Here is a 13,872-nt window from a genome sequence, read left to right as displayed (position 1 = left end):
AGAAAATTCTTCAAAGGACCCCTAGTCAAGAAAACGTGGATTTTTAAAGAAAATTCTTCAAAGGACCTCTATTCAAACGTGAATTTTTAAAGAAGATTTTTCAAAGGACTTTGAGTCTCAGAAACGTGGATTTTTATAGAATATTTTTCAAAGGACCTACAGCTAAATGCATGGGAATTTTTATAGAATATCTTTCAAAGGACCTTCAGCCAAAGAAACGGAGATTTTTAAAGAATGTTTTCCAAGGGACCCCTAGTCAAGGAAACGTGGAATTTATAGAATATTTTTCAAAGGACCTCCAGCTAAAGGAATGGGAATTTTTGAAGAATATTTTTCAAAGAACCTTCAGTCCCACTAACGTGGATATCTAAAGAATGTTTTTCAAAGGACCTTCATTCCCACAAACGTGGATATCTAAAGAATATTATTCAAAGGACCTCTAGTCATAGAATATGGTCTTAATATGAAAAAAAAAAAACAGATGTTTTCCATAGAGGAATGATGAAGAATACCTGATATCTTCATATAAAGGGAGTGAGGTCTTTTTAGGTAAGGCCATATAGATAGCCAGGGGACTACCTATAGCAAACCTAAGATTTTCTTATGGAAAAATATAGAATTTTAGTAGAGGAAACTTGAAGCCTTTCTAGAGAGGATCTGCGGGTTGCACTGATATAAACTAGGGTCTTCATAGAAAAATCATAAGTTTTAAAAATATTATTGTAATTTCGCTTTAGATAGGGTTATTTTGGTGCGTATACGTATCGACAACATTCATACGCTCCATAGACAATGTGAAAGAATTTTATCGGTCCTATGGAGCGTATGAGTGTTGTCGTTACGTATTCGAACCAAATCAACCCTATCTAAATAGAAATTACGATTTTATTTTTAAAACATATGACTTTTCTATGAAGACTCTATGGAAATTTAAACTACCATTTCTTAACTCTCGTTGCAGATCCACCAAAAATTATCTCAAATACGGTGTTTAGAAATCACGTTGTATTACTGAAATATTGGCTTTCTGTCGGAAATGTTATTATCAATATTTCCCCATAAAACTACCCTGGAAATGGTGTCCTTTTTTAGTTCAATTTCATCCAAAAATATTTCAATGGACAAGCAAAGCGAAAACAGTGTTCTTCCTTAAAAAACCTGAATGTCGAATAGATATTCCAACCTTGATATCAACTCTCAACTACTGACCATCTAACCAAATGACAATTGTCCAGAAAAGAAACAAAGAAAAATAAAACCAAAACCGGCAAAAGTTCACTTAGTTTTGTGGAGGTCCCCTTTAATTTGTTTTGGAAAGTTGTTGGCTTTTTTTTAAGAAATTCTTGGAAGTTTTTTTTTCGTTTCTTTATCTTTTTCTCTGTTGCATTGTGTTATACGTTTATTGTTGTTGTTCTTTTTTTCTTCTTTTCGAAATCTTTAAATACTTTTTTTGCTGGTATTTAGATTTGTTAGTTGTTGTTAGATGAACATTAACTAAGTCTTTATTTGTTGCTTTAGCAAATTGAGGGGAGTTCTTCTCGTTTTCTGCGGAGGAAGAGAGTAGTAGGAGGATGGGGAGGGAATCTGAACTTTGTTAATGCCATCAAATAAACTTCGCCGGCGAGCATTGCAACGCAGCTTAAGTTTAACGAAATTATATAATCCGTGATTTGTTTGATGCTGACGACGACGAAGAGAAATGAATGTCTGAAAAGTTTTGCCACAGCAAAGAAAAGACCACAACAACAAGTGGTCTTCACCAACAAAATGAAAAGCAGGAGGAACAAAGAACAAACCACGAAAAAGGAAATAACATCTTGCAGATTGTTGAACTTTTGTGGGAGATCTGCAATTAAAGGCAATGGCCGGGAATTTGGAATGAAGTAAAGGAATCCTGAATTTTCCGGGAAATAAATCCGAAAAAAAAAGAAAGTTTAATGATCTTTGTGGGGTCCATATTTGTCCATACAAAATTCTTTTAAATTTTTCATATAATATTGCTAGAGAGAAAACCTAGAATGGGGTTTCTGGAACTAATAAGCATCCTTAATAAATTTTTTTTATCAAGAATTTTCAAGAGTGGCCTTTTCAGCGAAATTTTCCAAAGAACTTTCAGCCACTGAAACGTATATTTTTAAAGAATATTTTTCAAAGGACCTCTAGTCAAAGAAACGTGGATTTTTAAAGAACATTTTTCAAAGTTCCTCTAGCAAAAAAAAAAACGTATTTTTAAAGCATATTTTTCAAAGGACCTCTAGTCAAGGAAACGTAGATTTTTAAAGAATATTTTTCAAAGGACCTTTAGTCAAAGAAACGTCGATTTTTATAGAACATTTTTTCAAAGGACCCCTAGTCAAAAAAACGTGGATTTTTTAAAGAATATTTTTCAAAGGACGTCTAGTCAAAGAAACGTGGATTTTTAAAGAATATTTTTCAAAGGACGTCTAGTCAAAGAAATGTGGATTTTTATAGAATATTTTTCAAAGGACCTTCAGCCAAAGGAACAGTAATTTTTATAGAATATTTTTCAAAGGACTTTGAGTCAAAGAAACGTGGATTTTTAAAGAATATTTTTCAAAGGACCTCTAGTCAAATAAACGTGGATTTTTAAAGAATATTTTTCAAAGGACCTCTAGTCAAATAAACGTGGATTTTTAAAGAATATTTTTCAAAGGACCTCTAGTCAAATAAACGTGGATTTTTAAAGAATATTTTTCAAAGGACCTCTGGTCAAATAAACGTGGATTTTTAAAGAATATTTTTCAAAGGACCTCTGGTCAAATAAACGTGGATTTTTAAAGAATATTTTTCAAAGGACCTCTTGTCAAATAAACGTGGATTTTTAAAGAATATTTTTCAAAGGACCTCTAGTCAAATAAACGTGGATTTTTAAAGAATATTTTTCAAAGGACCTCTAGTCAAATAAACGTGGATTTTTAAAGAATATTTTTCAAAGGACCTCTAGTCAAATAAACGTGGATTTTTAAAGAATATTTTTCAAAGGACCTCTAGTCAAATAAACGTGGATTTTTAAAGAATATTTTTCAAAGGACCTCTTGTCAAATACACGTGGATTTTTAAAGAATATTTTTCAAAGGACCTCTAGTCAAATAAAGGTGGATTTTTAAAGAATATTTTTCAAAGGACCTCTAGTCAAATAAACGTGGATTTTTAAAGAATATTTTTCAAAGGACCTCTAGTCAAATAAACGTGGATTTTTAAAGAATATTTTTCAAAGGACCTCTAGTCAAATAAACGTGGATTTTTAAAGAATATTTTTCAAAGGACCTCTAGTCAAATAAACATGGATTTTTAAAGAATATTTTTCAAAGGACCTCTAGTCAAATAAACGTGGATTTTTAAAGAATATTTTTCAAAGGACCTCTAGTCAAATAAACGTGGATTTTTAAAGAATATTTTTCAAAGGACCTCTAGTCAAATAAACGTGGATTTTTAAAGAATATTTTTCAAAGGACCTCTAGTCAAATAAACGTGGATTTTTAAAGAATATTTTTCAAAGGACCTCTAGTCAAATAAACGTGGATTTTTAAAGAATATTTTTCAAAGGACCTCTTGTCAAAGATATGCGGCTTTAAAGAATATTTTTTAAAGGACCTCTAGTCAAAGAAATGTTGATTTAAAGGATATTTTTCAAAGGACCTCTAGATAAAAAAGTGTGGATTTTTAAAAAATATTTTTCAAAGGACCTCTAGTCAAAGAAACGGGTATTTTAAAGAATATTTTTCAAAGGACCTCTAGTCAATGAAATGTTGATTTAAAGGATATGATAACTTTCATTACGTATACGCCCCATGCATACCATTTTTTATACATAAACTAAGCTTATATTGTTAATATATTTTTATTTTAAAAAATTTTCTGGAAAACATTTTCCAGAAAATGTAAATTTTATTAGGTTTCCCTACATAAATTAAATTGAAATTTTTTAAAGGACCTCTAGTCAAAGAAATGTTGATTAAAATGATATTTTTCAAAGGACCTCTAGATAAAAAAACGTGGATTTTTAAAAAATATTTTTCAAAGGACCTCTAGTCAAAAAAAAAAACGGGTATTTTAAAGAATATTTTTCAAAGGACCTCTAGTCAATGAATTGTTGATTTAAAGGATATTTTTTAAAGGACCTCTAGTTAAAAAACGTGGATTTTTAAAGAATATTTTTTAAAGCATCTTCAGCCAAAGAAACGGGGATTTTTAAAGAATATTTTTCAAAGGACCTCCCGTCAAAGAAACGGGGATTGTTAAAGAATATTTTTCAAAGGACCTCTAGTCAAGGAAACGTGTATTTTTAAAGAATATTTTCCAAAGGACCTCAGCTAAAGGAACGTTAATTTTTATAGAATACTTGTTCAAACGACCTCTAGTAAAAGAAATTTTGATTTTTAAAAAATATTTTTTCAAAGGACCTTTAGTCAAAGAAACAAGGATTTTTATACGCCGCCGTACATCCCTGTGATCTTTAAGAATATTTTTTTAAAGGACCTTTAGACTAATAACCGTAAATATTTTAGCTGAATTTTTTCAAAGGTCCTTTCGAATAAAAATATCGATTTTTATGATTTTTTTTCAAATTACCTTTGGGTTTAAATGGTGGATTTGTGAGGATATTTTCCAAAGAAAATCTAGATTTTTGAAGAATAATTTTTATTTTTTTAAGAATGCCCATCAATTGACCCTCAGTACAATAAAGTCTCGATTTTTAGAAAAAATGCAAAAACTGTTTTAGATGGAGGAAACTTGAAGCCTTTCTAGGGTCTAGGGTCTTCATAGAAAAGTCATAAGTTTTAAAAATACAATCGTAATTTACATTTGGATAGGCTTGCTTTGGTGCGTATAGGTATATTTTACAAAGGAGAAACAAATATATCTTTGGTGCTATGGAGCGTATGGCTGCTGTCATAACGTATCCGCCCCATGCTAACCTGTTTACACATAAACCAAGCTTATATTGTTAATATATTTTTATTTTAAAAAATGTTCTGGAACATATTTTCCAGAAAATGTAAATTTTATGAAATTAAAAACGTCATAATATAGAATATGTTTTGGAACAGAGGAGCTTATGAATACTGTCGCAACATATACGCCCCTAAATAAATCTGTATAAATTTTGGGTTCCTTAATACACCAGATATGTTGAAGTTTCGCTATGGACTATTTTTTATATAAATAAGGTAAAAAATATCCCAAAATATTTTTTTGGTACTATAGAGCGTATGACTGCCGCCGCAACGTATACGCACTCATGTAGTTCCACACAAATTTCATGGTCCATTAATTTTTAATTTATTTATATAATATGGAACTCTTCAGGGATTTAATTACTACAAATATCTAACTTAAATGAAACTACTCTTCTTGCACATTTTTGCTCAACAAATAACTCAGTTTTCCCTTTTTGTAATAATTTAAATATCCTCCGTCTCCCTCCCATCGCTCATCTTGGATTACACAAACGAAATTTCCAACTTACAACTCATTGATTTGAATCCCATAATAATTGCAGGGTATCATTTATTGCTGGGTCATTTGCATTCAAACATGACCTGAATATTATTTAAAATATTCGTTCGACCATCTGTCACTTGAGTCTTAGAAAATGTTTGGAGAATGTGGCTGTGTAACATAAGTGATTATATTTTACAAATATTCACATTCTCAGAGGTGGGTTGGCAGAGAGTGGGGTGACCATTCACGAAAGCCAAATTGTCATTTTTGGGGAAAAATTAAGACCCAGGCAAAGGGAGCTGGGAATTTTTCGATAAATGAAAAGCTCTCTCATTCATGAAATTATGTTTTCTCATCAGGTCTTCTCTATAAAGACCTCATATCTTCTCTTTGAAGATCTCAGGTCTTCTCTATGAAGACATCATGTCTTTTCTATGAGGACCTCAGGTCTCCCCTAATAAGACCTCAGGGACCTTCAAAGGATCTTCACTAATAAATGACGATTTTTATGGAATATTTTTCAAATGACCTTCAGCTCTAAAAACATGGACATCAAAGAACATCTAGTCAAAGAAAAGTGAATTTTTTTGCAAGGACCTGCTGCACCTTCACGTAGGGGGATTTTTAAAGAATATTTTTCAAAGGACCTTCAGCTCCATAAACGTGGATTTTTAAAAAATATTTTTCAAAGGACCTTCAACTCCATAAACGTGAATTTTTAAAGAATATTTTTCAAAGGCCTTTAGTCAAGCAAACGTGGATTTTTAAAGAATATTTTCAAAGGACCTTCAGCCAAAAAACGTGGATTTTTAAAGAATATTTCTCAAAGGACCTTCAGCCAAAAACACGTGGATTTTTAAAGAATATTTCTCAAAGGACCTTCTGCCAAAAACACGTGGATTTTTAAAGAATATTTCTCAAAGGACCTTCTGCCAAAAACACGTGGATTTTTAAAGAATATTTCTCAAAGGACCTTTAGCCAATTAAACGTGGATTTTTAAAGAATATTTTTAAAACGACCTCTAGTCAAGGAAGCGTAGATTTTTAAAGAATATTTTTTAAAAGGACCTCTAGTCGAGGAAACGTGGATTTTTAAAGAATATTTTTAAAACGACCTCTAGTCAAGGAAGCGTAGATTTTTAAAGAATATTTTTTAAAAGGACCTCTAGTCGAGGAAACGTGGATTTTTAAAGAATATTTTTCAAAGGATCTTCAGTCCCACAAACGTGGATTTTTAAAGAATATTTATCAAAGGACCTCTAGTCAAGCAAAATAAAGAATATTTTTCAAATGATCTCTAGTCAAGCAAATGAGGATTTTTAAAGTATATTTTTCAAAGGATCTTCTGCCAAAGAAACACGGATTTTTAAAGAATATTTTTCAAAGAATTTTAGTCAAGGAAACGTGGATTTGTAAAAAATGTTTCTCAAAGGAGCTTTAGCTCCATAAACGTGGAGTTTTGAAGAATATTTTTCAAAGGACCTCTAGTCATAGAAATTTGGATTTTAAAAGAATATTTTTCAAAGGAGCTTTAATCAAAGAAACGTGGATTTTTAAAGAATATTCTTCAAAGGACCTCTGGTTAAAGGAGTGTGGATTTTTAAAGAATATTTTTCAAAGGACCTCTGGTCAAAGAAACGTGGATTTTTAAAGAATATTTTTCAAAGGACCTCTGGTCAAAGAAACCTGGATTTTTAAAGAATATTTTTCAATGGACCTCTGGTCAAAGAAACGTGGATTTTTAAAGAATATTTTTCAAAGACCTCTGGTCAAATAAACCTGGATTTTTAAAGAATATTTTTCAAAGGACCTCTGGTCAAAGAAACGTGGATTTTTAAAGGATATTTTTCAAAGGACCTCTAGTCAAAGAAACGTAGATATTTCAAAGAATATTTTTAAAAGGGCCTCTCGTCAAGGAAACGTGGATTTTTAAAGAACATTTTTCAAAAGACCTCTAGTCAAAGAAACGTGAATTTTTATAAAATATTTTTCCAAGGACCTCTGGTCAGGGAAAAGTGGATTTTTAAAGAATATTTTTCAAAGGACCTCTAGTCATGGAAACTTGGATTTTTAAGAATATTTTTCTAAGGACCTCTAGTCAAGGAAACGTGGATTTTTAAAAAAATATTTTTCCAAAGATCTCTAGTCAGAAAACCTGGATTTTTATTAAAGAATATTTTTCAAAGGACCTCTAGTCATAGGAACGTGATTTTTTGAAGAATTGTTTTTAAAGCACCTCCTGTCCAAGAACGTGGACTTTTAATGAATATTTTTCCATTGAAAATTTTGCCTTCAGAGGATTTTTTTTCTATGGAAAATATGTCCCCTGCCTTCGAGAACTGGTCACCCTATTCGAATTATTAATACAATATCAAATCTAGATGAAATTTGTAAAGGAAGTCTAATCTAATTACACCCCTACATTCCAACACACACCCGATCACACCCACACACACGCACACACTTCGACAACATCAGATGACATCCAATGCATAACTCAGCATGTGTGTGTGTGTTAGCATACGTGTGTGGTTAGGTGTCACAATTTATGTCCTGACGATTGGTATCCAGCAGTCATTTGATGTTGGTGATACAAAATAACTATGAATGAAATATTCAAATGCAAGCAGGACATCGACATAAGGATACAACATTTCAGATCACACACACACATTTACATAGATGTAAATGTTCTCCATACATGTGTAGGTTTGCTTGTTCGCATGTCTGCCTGCAGGTCCTTTTCGGAAAACGAACGTGTTTCCCGTTTGAAGAGGAGAAAATTATTTTTGTTTTCTCTTCGGTGATACCTCCCCATACGCAGTGGCGGTATATCCTGTAAATATTATTAACATTTACAATAAGTTGCAAAAATATCCCAGGTCTTTGTGGCACATCGTCACTTCGTCATAAACACCCACACAGACACACACACACAATTTGGGTTTCACCTATGGCCTAGAGAACTTGTACCCCCTTCTCAGCATCACCCCTCCCTTGCGAACATCTTTAATTCAATGAAACCATGAAATTGTTGGTGTTTATATGTTTTGATGGCCTCCGGGGAAGTTTGTGTGGGTGGGGTTAGGGAGGTATCCCTTCGAAAGGGGTTTCTGTGGTTAAATTTTACAAACCCAAAAGTGTTGGGATTGCTGTGTCAAAGTGTAGGTCCTGTGTGCGTGTGTGTCCTGGGCATGAAGTGTGTGTTGCTCGTTATAGGGTTGAATGTGTTATTGTTGTTGTTGTAGATGTATTGAAAATTCTATGCATAATGTTAACTGAGTGTGTGTGTGTGTGCCATAAAAATTATATGCAAATACATACAAATTTGTGGCAAACACATTTTATGGTGTCCTGAAACGTGTGTAACTCATCAACATCATCAGCACCAAAAACAACAACAACATCATTGTCGTCTCTGATACTTCAGTTTCAGTTTTGAGGTTACGGTCGTCTAAGGGAAGATTTTACACCGGAAAATTAAGCTGTGGGGAAAAATAATCGTCATTATTGGAAAATATTTTTAAATGATTTAAGAGTATCCTTGAAATCTCAAAAGGCTACTAAAAAATCAAAAGAATTTTGCTGAAATAAAACTTTCTCTAAATGGAACCTCCAAAAAATCTGGAAACAATTCTTAAATTACACGTTTCCATGGCGGAAGTCCCCTTGAAAAATATGTATAAAAACCACAGTCTCTGTGACGGACGGTCGTTCGAAAAATAATCTTTGAAAAATATTCTTTAAAAATCCACGTTTCTTTGACTAGAGGTCCTTTGAAAAATATTCTTTAAAAATACACGAAGGTCCACATTTATGGGACTGAAGGTCCTTTGAAAAATATTCTTTAAAAATCTACGTTTCTTTGACCAGAGGTCCTTTGAAAAATATTCTCTAAAAATCCACGAAGGTCCTTTGAAAAATATTCTTTAAAAATCTAGGTTTATGGGACTGAAGGTCCTTTGAAAAATATTCTCTAAAAATCCACGAAGGTCCTTTGAAAAATATTCTTTAAAAATCTAGGTTTATGGGACTGAAGGTCCTTTGAAAAATATTTTTTAAAAATCCACGTTTCTTTGACTAGAGGTCCTGCAAAAAATCCAGGGGTCCTTTGAAAAATATTCTTTAATAATCCAAGTTTTTTGACCAGAGGTCCTTTGAAAAATATTCTTTAAAAATCCACGTTTCTTTGACCAGAGGTCCTTTGAAAAATATTCTTTAAAAATCCACGTTTCATTGACCAGAGGTCCTTTGAAAAATATTCTTTAAAAATCCACGTTTCTTTGACCAGAGGTCCTTTGAAAAATATTCTTTAAAAATCCACGTTTCTTTGACCAGAAAAATATTCTTTAAAAATCCACGTTTCTTTGACCAGAGGTCCTTTGAAAAATATTCTGTAAAAATCCACGTTTCTTTGACCAGAGGTCCTTTGGAAAATATTCTTTAAAAATCCACGTTTCTTTGACCAGAGGTCCTTTGAAAAATATTCTTTAAAAATCCACGTTTCTTTGACCAGAGGTCCTTTGGAAAATATTCTTTAAAATTCCACGTTTCTTTGACCAGAGGTCCTTTGAAAAATATTCTTTAAAAATCCACGTTTCTTTGACCAGAGGTCCTTTGAAAAATATTCTTTAAAAATCCACGTTTCTTTGACCAGAGGTCCTTTGAAAAATATTCTCTAAAAATCCACGAAGGTCCTTTGAAAAATATTCTTTAAAAATCTAGGTTTATGGGACTGAAGGTCCTTTGAAAAATATTTTTTAAAAATCCACGTTTCTTTGACTAGAGGTCCTGCAAAAAATCCAGGGGTCCTTTGAAAAATATTCTTTAATAATCCAAGTTTTTGACCAGAGGTCCTTTGAAAAATATTCTTTAAAAATCCACGTTTCTTTGACCAGAGGTCCTTTGAAAAATATTCTTTAAAAATCCACGTTTCATTGACCAGAGGTCCTTTGAAAAATATTCTTTAAAAATCCACGTTTCTTTGACCAGAGGTCCTTTGAAAAATATTCTTTAAAAATCCACGTTTCATTGACCAGAGGTCCTTTGAAAAATATTCTTTAAAAATCCACGTTTCTTTGACCAGAGGTCCTTTGAAAAATATTCATCAAAAATTCACGTTTCTTTGACCAGAAAAATATTCTTTAAAAATTCACGTTCCTTTGACCAGAGGTCCTTTGAAAAATATTCTTTAAAAATCCACGTTTCTTTGACCAGAGGTCCTTTGAAAAATATTCTTTAAAAATCCACGTTTCTTTGACCAGAGGTCCTTTGAAAAATATTCTTTAAAAATCCACGTTTCTTTGACCAGAGGTCCTTTGAAAAATATTCTTTAAAAATCCACGTTTCTTTGACCAGAGGTCCTTTGAAAAATATTCTCTAAAAATCCACGAAGGTCCTTTGAAAAATATTCTTTAAAAATCTAGGTTTATGGGACTGAAGGTCCTTTGAAAAATATTTTTTAAAAATCCACGTTTCTTTGACTAGAGGTCCTGCAAAAAATCCAGGGGTCCTTTGAAAAATATTCTTTAATAATCCAAGTTTTTTGACCAGAGGTCCTTTGAAAAATATTCTTTAAAAATCCACGTTTCTTTGACCAGAGGTCCTTTGAAAAATATTCTTTAAAAATCCACGTTTCATTGACCAGAGGTCCTTTGAAAAATATTCTTTAAAAATCCACGTTTCTTTGACCAGAGGTCCTTTGAAAAATATTCTTTAAAAATCCACGTTTCATTGACCAGAGGTCCTTTGAAAAATATTCTTTAAAAATCCACGTTTCTTTGACCAGAGGTCCTTTGAAAAATATTCATCAAAAATTCACGTTTCTTTGACCAGAAAAATATTCTTTAAAAATTCACGTTCCTTTGACCAGAGGTCCTTTGAAAAATATTCTTTAAAAATCCACGTTTCTTTGACCAGAGGTCCTTTGAAAAATATTCTTTAAAAATCCACGTTTCTTTGACCAGAGGTCCTTTGAAAAATATTCTTTAAAAATCCACGAAGGTCCTTTGAAAAATATTCTTTAAAAATCTAGGTTTATGGGACTGAAGGTCCTTTGAAAAATATTTTTTAAAAATACACGTTTCTTTGACTAGAGGTCCTGCAAAAAATCCAGGGGTCCTTTGAAAAATATTCTTTAAAAATCCAAGTTTTTTGACCAGAGGTCCTTTGAAAAATATTCTTTAACAATCCAAATTTCTTTGACCAGAGGTCCTTTGAAAAATATTCTTTAAAAATCCACGTTTCATTGACCAGAGGTCCTTTGAAAAATATTCTTTAAAAATCCACGTTTCTTTGACCAGAGGTCCTTTGAAAAATATTCTTTAAAAATCCACGTTTCTTTGACCAGAAAAATATTCTTTAAAAATCCACGTTTCTTTGACCAGAGGTCCTTTGAAAAATATTCTGTAAAAATCCACGTTTCTTTGACTAGAGGTCCTTTGAAAAATATTCTTTAAAAATCCAAGTTTCTTTCACTGGATGTCCTTTGAAACTTATTCTTGGGAAAATCGCGTTTAAGTGACTAAAGGTTCTATGAAAATTATTCTTTATAAATCCACGTTTAAATTACTAAAGTTCCTTTGGAGAATATTCTTAAAAAATTCGGGTCTAAATGACTGAAGGTCCTTTGAAAAATATCCCTAAAAATCCACGTTTCTTTGTTTTGTCCTTGAAAAATTTTCATCGCAGGAATAAGGAATAATATTTTGTTTTGTCTTTTTTTTTGAGTGTATGGTATATGAAGTATCTGATTCCCATTACCCCCTTTCTCTCTCCCTCTCTCTTTGTTTTCACTCTCTCGAAAATATTAATCAAAATATTCATATTTGTTGCTTCATCTGCCATAACGGATGATGAGAATGAGAATAGCGTTGGCGTTGACAAGGACGCTCGTTGATGAGAGAAAACGGCTTTGTTACACAAAAGCCATACAAATTAAATTATAAAACTGGCAATAATAACAAATAGCAACAACAACAGTAATAATAATATAAATATTGCTGATGGTGATGATGATGAAAATGAGGAAAGGTAGAGGTAGAGTTGGAGGTTGCAGCGAGTGGCTTAGGTTACATGACGAAAGGAGTCAACAGCTTGACGTATTTTTGGGGAAAGGCTAACAAAGTTCAAAGCAATAATGTTGATGGTGTTCCTGATACCCTTAAGGATAGAGATGTGAGCATGGGTGTGTGTGAGCACATGTTTGATTACAAGTATAAAATTAAAATTTCAATATTTTATTATTATTGCCTAAAATTGGGGGTGAGCAAAGGGGAAGGGTAACGGGGATGTCTTACAGGTCATGTGGGCCAACAAAATATTTGTTTGCCATAATGCTAATAAAATTATGTGTAAAGCTATAAAGCCAACTTAAATAGTCCTTGGAGAGATTAAATGCTTTGAGGATGGATTGGAGAGTGAGAGAGAGAGAGAGAGGAGTTCGTCAAAAATAAAAAAAGGACTGAGTGTAGGAAAACTACCTTTTCACAATTAATACACTGCAGGCAGGGTAATCTGCTTAAAATGTTTGGAAATTAAATTAGTTTGGAAGAGATTAAAAAAAATTATTAAAATACGTGTTTGTTGGCTTGAATGTCCTTTGAAAAAAAAACTATTTAAAAAAAATGCATTTTCATATATTACAAATACTTGAGCTAAGAAATTCCAAGAAAATCTTAAAAATACCTTTAAAAAAAATAAACATTTATCGTTTTTGCAATGAAGGTCAAGGACAAGTTATAAAAATCCAAGACTTTAAGCTGACGGTCTCTTTAAATAATTATTTCCAAAACCTACAATGTTATACTTAAAGCTGCCTTTAAAAAAGTGAAGGTTGTTTTGAAGAAATAAAAAATCAAATTTTAAGGCAAAGTTAAAAAATCCAATATTTTGGTCTGGAAGCCCTTCGAAAAAAAATTAAAAAAAAACGTTTTTTAATTCAGGGTTCTTTGAAAATATTATTCCAAGAATCTACATTATTTTTTAAAGAGACTGATGGTCCTCTGAAAAAATATATAAATCCCCGGTATTTAATTGAAGGTACTTTGAAAATATTTTATATATATTTTATATGAATATGAATATATTCTTTCAAAAAAAAATGTTGATAGTAAATTTTTAAATTCCTACGAATTCAGGTTTTCACTAAAGATGCTTTTAAAATATTAAAAAACACGGTTCTTAACCTGAAGGTCCCTTGATAATTATTCCTAATATATTCAGGTTTATGGGACTAAAAATATACTAAAAAAGGGACTGAAAGTCCTTTGAAAATAACTTTCTAAAACTGTAAATATCGTTAAATCCTTCAGGAAGGTCCTTTGGCAAGTATTTGTAAAAAATACAATTGTTCTTTCGAAAATACTTATGAAAAACCTAGATTTTTTGGAAGGTCCTTTGGGAAAT

Source organism: Musca domestica, unplaced genomic scaffold (genome assembly GCF_030504385.1).
Source record: "Musca domestica strain aabys unplaced genomic scaffold, Musca_domestica.polishedcontigs.V.1.1 25, whole genome shotgun sequence".
Lineage (NCBI taxonomy): Eukaryota > Metazoa > Arthropoda > Insecta > Diptera > Muscidae > Musca > Musca domestica.
This window is presented reverse-complemented; position numbering follows the sequence as displayed.